Raw genomic sequence first — 6247 nt, 5'->3', positions numbered from 1 at the left:
GTGGCGGCCCATCCCTAACAAGCTTCTCACCGTCCAACTTACCCCAGTGCACCTTTGCACGGGCAAGGGCCCTACGGGCACCTTCGATGCGGACGGAGCGCTTGATGACCTCGAGCCTTGGACAGGCCTCCAGCAGCCGCCGCACCAGCCCGAAGTAGCTCCCAGGCAGGGCCTCTCCGGGCCATAGCCGAACTATGAAGCCCTTCATGGCCTGTTCGGCTGCCTTGTGGAGCTCGACTAGCTGTTTCAGCTGGTCGCTCAAGGGCACAGGGTGTCCGTCCTCAACATACTGAGACCAAAACACCTTCTCCGTCGAGCTGCCCTCTTCAGCTCGCTAGAATGCGACGGCGTCGGATACGCTGCGGGAAGATCTGCGAATGCCCCTGGAGATCTCCGGATTCGAGTAAGTAACAAGTAGTTTACTTTTATATTTCTGCTTTGCATAAAGAATGCCTTACCCGCTGCTATCTTTTTCAGCTCCTCCAACTCTTGGAGGGCCTTTTGGGCTTCGGCCTTGGCAGACTTGGCAGTCTCAAGGGCCGCCGCGAGCTCGGACGCTTGGGTCTTTGACTCAAGCTCCAAACTCTCATGTTTTTTCATGAGAGCCTGAAGCTCTCGCTGCACCTCGCCGACCTGAGCCCCAAGTTTCTCTTGCTCGGTGCGCTCCGCGACCGTTTTCTTTTCGGCCTCAGATAGAGCCTGCTTGAGGGTCGCCACCTCAGTCGTGGCCCCTACAATAAGCAGTACAATCCTGTTATTTTTCGCAATCACGCCTCTCTATAGGCACCCTTTTCAGTAAGGTATTTCTTACCTTCTTTCTCCTCGAGCTGCCGCTTGGCAAGGCCGAGCTCTTGCTCGGTCCGCCCGAGGTCCTGTTTCAGGACACCCACCTCCGCAGTCAGTGCGGCGGTGGATAGCAGCGAAGCCTGCATACACATATTGACTCTTTATTGTTAGACTCCTACGAAATTCAATAGATCCTCTATTCGGCTTTTCTTTCCGAACGCCAAACAGAGCATCAGGGGCTACTGACTATGCGGTAATATTTTTACATATTTTTTACTTACCTCGAAGCCTGTTAGGAGGCTAGCACGAGCTTCACTCAGTCCGCTCTTGGCGGACTGAACCTTCTGGATCACCGTACTCATAATAGTACGGTGTTCCTCGTCGATGGAGGCGCCTTCAAGCACCTCCAGCAGATTGTCCGGCACCTCCGGTTGGACGGAGGCTGCCGGCTCAGAAGGCTTGCTCCTCCTGGAAGGAGTTCGCCTGCCGCGGTCCAGAATCGTTGAAGATTCCGGCACGGTGTCCGGCTCAAAGCCGGACTTGGAGCCCTAGGGGGTCTTGTCCCCTTTACTCCTGGAGTCCGGGAGGTCGCCTTGCGGCTCCTCCAGGACCACCTCCTCCTGCCTCGGAGCTCGTTGCGACGCCACTTCAGCGTCGTCCACGGTGCGGGGGGAGACAGCGGGCGGAACTGAGTTCACGTCTGATGAATCCAGGGAGCCGCTCGACGACTCGTTGAGTTCGGCCCGGGGCAGGCTGCATGATTATATTCGACATTAGGGAAAGCTGTGCAACAAAAGGAATATCATGAGTTACTCTGGTATCCGAACACTTACGATTTCGCCGGATGCCTGGCCCTATCCGGCCACTCCTCTTCGTCCTCGTCGGCATCGGGGCCGTAGTCCGGCGGAGGGGTTTTCCTCTTCTTGGACCCTTCGGCCTTCCCCTTGGGGCGGTCTTCCTTTTCTTTCCTCCCTCCGCTGGGAGGGGAGAGTTTTCTTCTTGCTCCTCCTCGTTTTCACGGGAGGAGGGCGTCTAGGACTCGTCGTATGACGAGTCCGACAACACCACATTGCCAGTACTCCTTCGAGTCCCCGTGGTCTTCTTCTTCTTGGCCTTCTTTTCCGGCACCACATAAGGCGCCGGAGCCAGCAGCTTCACTAGTAGAGCTGGGGCTGGGTCTTCGGGCAGCGGAGCCGGTCAGTTAATCGGTCCGGATACCGCCCGCCAAGCCTGTCAAAGGTAAGGGAGTTTAGATCCCGCATAGAGTTAAACTATGAAAAAAGCTGAACATCCTGTAAAAGGTGAAAATAGCTTACCTCGCTAGCGTGACACTGCGAGCTGTATCCGCGGTCCTCGGAAGCGGATGCGGGAGCCTCGGCACCTTTGATTAGCGCCTTCCAGACGTCTTCATACGTCATGTCGAAGAGCCTGTTAAGGGTTCGGTGCCGTGCCGGGTCGAACTACCACAGAGTAATGTCCCGTTGTTGACACGGGAGGATTCGGCGAACGAGCATGACCTGGACTACATTTACAAGCCTGATCGACTTGTTTACCAGGGACTGGATGCATGTCTTCAGTCCGGTCACCTCTTTCTCGTTACCCCACGATAGGCCCGTCTCTTTCCAGGACATGAGCCGTGTGGGGGGTCCGGATCGGAACTCGGGGGCTGTGATCCATTTCGGATCGCATGGCTCGGTGATGTAAAACCACCCGGCTTGCCACCCCTTTAGGGTCTCTACAAAGGAGCCCTCGAACCACAGGACGTTGGCAATCTTGCCCGCCATGGCGCCTCCGCACTCCGCCTGGTTGCCGCGCACCACCTTGGGCTTGACGTTGAAGGTCTTGAGCTAGAGGCCGAAATGGGGGCGGACGCGGAGGAAAGCCTCGCACACGACGATAAACGCCGAGATGTTGAGGATGAAGTTCGGGGCCAGATCGTGAAAATCCAGGCCGTAGTAGAACATGAGCCCCCGGACGAATGGGTGAAGTGGAAAACCTAGTCCGCGGAGGAAGTGGGGAAGGAATACTACCCTCTCATGGGGCCTTGGGGTGGGGAGAAGCTGCCCCTCCTCGGGAAGCCGGTGCGCGATGTCTTTGGACAAGTATCTGGCCTTCCTTAGCTTTTTGACATCGCCTTCCATGATGGAGACCTTCCACTTGCCTCCCTCTCCGTACATCGCTGGAGAAGGTTGAGGTGGGAAGTGCGGGCTTGGGCGCTGGAGCTCGAGTGTGCAGGAGATGGATAGGCAAAGGAGGAAGAAGGCGTAGGTAAAAAAGGTGGACCCTTATCCCCTTATATGGGCGGATGCGGTTGTGCTCCCCACCTGCCTAATAAAACTCGCTTGCCTCCCAAGCGTCGTGGTAAATGGCGCGGTTAGGGTTACCCACGTCCGTATTGATGAGAATCCCGTAAAAAAGGTGCACGATCTCTGCTTTGACAAGACGTGCCAAGGAAACTGCCTCGCAAAACATGCTGAGGTAGAAAAGTAAAAACGATTCGAGTAAAGGACTTGTCCGTAGTGTGATGACGCACTGTGGAATACGTCGGCAGATTTGATTTGTGTCAATATTATTCTCTCTATGGCAATATGTGGAAACTTATTTTGCAGAACCGGACACTACTCTTGGTGTTTACAATCTTCTACGAAGGACATGGAGGAGGAACCCGCCTTGCAATGCCGAAGACAATTTGTGCGCCGGACTCGTCGTCATTGAAGCCTGGTTCAGGGGCTACTGAGGGAGTCCTGGATTAGGGGGTGTTCGGGTAGCCGGACTATACCTTCAGCCGGACTCCTGGACTATGAAGATATAAGATTGAAGACTTCGTCCCGTGTCCGGATGGGACTTTCCTTGGCGTGGAAGGCAAGCTTGGCGATGCAGATATTCAAGATCTCCTACCATTGTAACCGACTCTGTGTAACCCTAACCCTATCCGGTGTCTATATAAACCGGAGGGTTGTAGTCCGTAGGCAATCAACTCCATACACAACAATCATACCATAGGCTAGCTTCTAGGGTAGCCTCCTTGATCTCGTGGTAGACCTACTCTTGTACTACCCATATCATCAATATTAATCAAGCAGGAGTAGGGTATTACCTCCATCGAGAAGGCCCGAACCTGGGTAAAACAAAGTGTTCCCTGTCTCCTGTTACCATCCGGCCTAGACGCACAGTTCGGGACCCCCTACCCGAGATCCGCCGGTTTTGACACCGATAGGGAGCATCATATGAAACTTAGACACTAAAAATTGTTCCCACATTAAGAGAGTAATGTTCAGTAAAAGGATATTCAAAATTATGACAAGTTTTATAAATATAATCATTAGTACTGTTTATAACATAAGTATCATCACAATAATCATCATAAGTAGCAACTCTGTTCTCATCATAGATAGGAGGCATGCAATCATCATAGCAAATTTGATCATTCAAAGTAGGGGGACTAAAAAGATCATCTTCATTAAACATAGCATCCCCAAGCTTGGAACAAACATTAATTGCAGCAATACATTCTCAAACATGTCATTCTCATCAAACATAGCATCCCCAAGCTTGTGGCTTGGCATATCATAAGCATAATAACTCTCATCATTAATAGTATGAATAGCACCAATGGTATGAAAATTGCTATCATCATAATTTCCCATGTTGGTCCCAAAAAGATTTCCAAGATTATAAGAAGTATCATTATTTTCCCAATCATAATCATCACAACAAGTAATAGGCATAACAAAATCATCATAAATAGTGCTTTCAGACATTGTGCCATAAGACATAGAAGCAATATCATCATCAAGTGCATCATCTTCCACAATTATTTTTGATTCATTTTCATGAGGCACAATAATAATAGGAGTAACATTATTTGGGAGATATACCTTTTTACCTCTATTCTTTCTTCTTTTCTTCTTATTCTTCTTCTTCACCACATCATGTGTGGGTTTAACTAATTTTTTCAAGCTTCTTATTGCTGAGATTGGTTGAATGTGGAGCTCCTCCTCATCACCTATTTCATCATGAGAGACAATAGGAGGGAAAGTGGAAATCTTTACCCTTTTGGCAATATAAGCATTCTCATTGCAATTTACCATGCAAAATGTATAGATATTTTTTAGTTCAGTTTCAATGTCATCCATGAGAATGAATACTTCAAACCAACTATTTTTATATCTCAATTCTTCACTCCCCAAAAATAGACAAATATCATTATAAAGTTCAAGGGTGATCAAGTTATTGCAATATTTGGACACGATTCAATCATGAAAAAGCATGCATTGGAAATTAAGGTGACCAACTTTATTGCAAAGATCACAAATAATAGGACAAAGAGAACATAATTTTGTAGCGAATTCATCTATCAGTTTGAGCAAAGAATTGGTTCTATCATGTATGTGCTTCTTACAAAAGCTATCTTCCCTATAAGGCTCGTCTTCACAAACTTTATGCACTCCACAAAAGTTGACATGCTTATAAGAAACATTTTTCTCATGACTAGTGCAATAATCATTAGCATTTTGGATATTAAAATAATTCGTACTTACAAATTGCAATCATGCTCATCATTCAAATATTTTGTGCCAAACATTTTATTGACTTCTTCTTCTAATAATTGGGCACATTTTTCCGATCCATCATTTTCAAGAAAGATATTATAAAGATGATCAATAATATGATGCAACCTCGATTCCATTTTTTATGTAGTTTTCTTTTATGAACCAAACTAGTGATAAAACAAGAAACTAAAAGATTCGATTACAAGATCTAAAGATATACCTTCATGCACTCACCTCCCCAGCAACGGCGCCAGAAAAGAGCTTCTTGTCTACTACACAACTTGTTCTTGTAGACTCGTGTTAGGCCTCCAAGCGCAGAGTTTTGTAGGATAGTAGCAAATTTCACACAAGTGGATGACCTAAGGTTTATCAATCCGTGGGAGGCGTAGGATGAAGACGGTCTCTCTCAAACAACCCTGCAATCAAATACAATAAATCTCTTGTCTCCCCAACACACCCAATACAATGGAAAATTGTATAGGTGCACTAGTTCGGCGAATAGATGGTGATAAAAGTGTAATATGGATGGTAGAAATATATTTTTATAATCTGAATAAATAAAAACAGCAAGGTAGCAAATAGTAAATGGGCACAAAAATGGTATTGCAATGCATGAAAATGAGGCCTAGGGTTTGTACTTTCGCTAGTGCAATCTCTCAACAATGCTAATATAATTGGATCATATAACCATCCCTCAACATGCAACGAAGAATCAATCCAAAGTTCCTATCTAGCGGCGAACATACGAAGAAATCGTTTGTAGGGTACGAAACCACCTCGAAGCTATTCTTTGTGATCGATCCATCCAAGAGTTCGTTCTAAAATAACACCAAATAATTTCAGATTCATAATACTCAATCCAACACAAAGAACTTCAAAGAGTGCCCCAAGATTTCTACCGGAGAAAC

Source organism: Triticum urartu, chromosome 6 (assembly GCF_003073215.2).
Source record: "Triticum urartu cultivar G1812 chromosome 6, Tu2.1, whole genome shotgun sequence".
Lineage (NCBI taxonomy): Eukaryota > Viridiplantae > Streptophyta > Magnoliopsida > Poales > Poaceae > Triticum > Triticum urartu.
The sequence above is the reverse complement of the archived record's forward strand: the minus strand, read 5'-3'. Positions refer to the sequence as shown.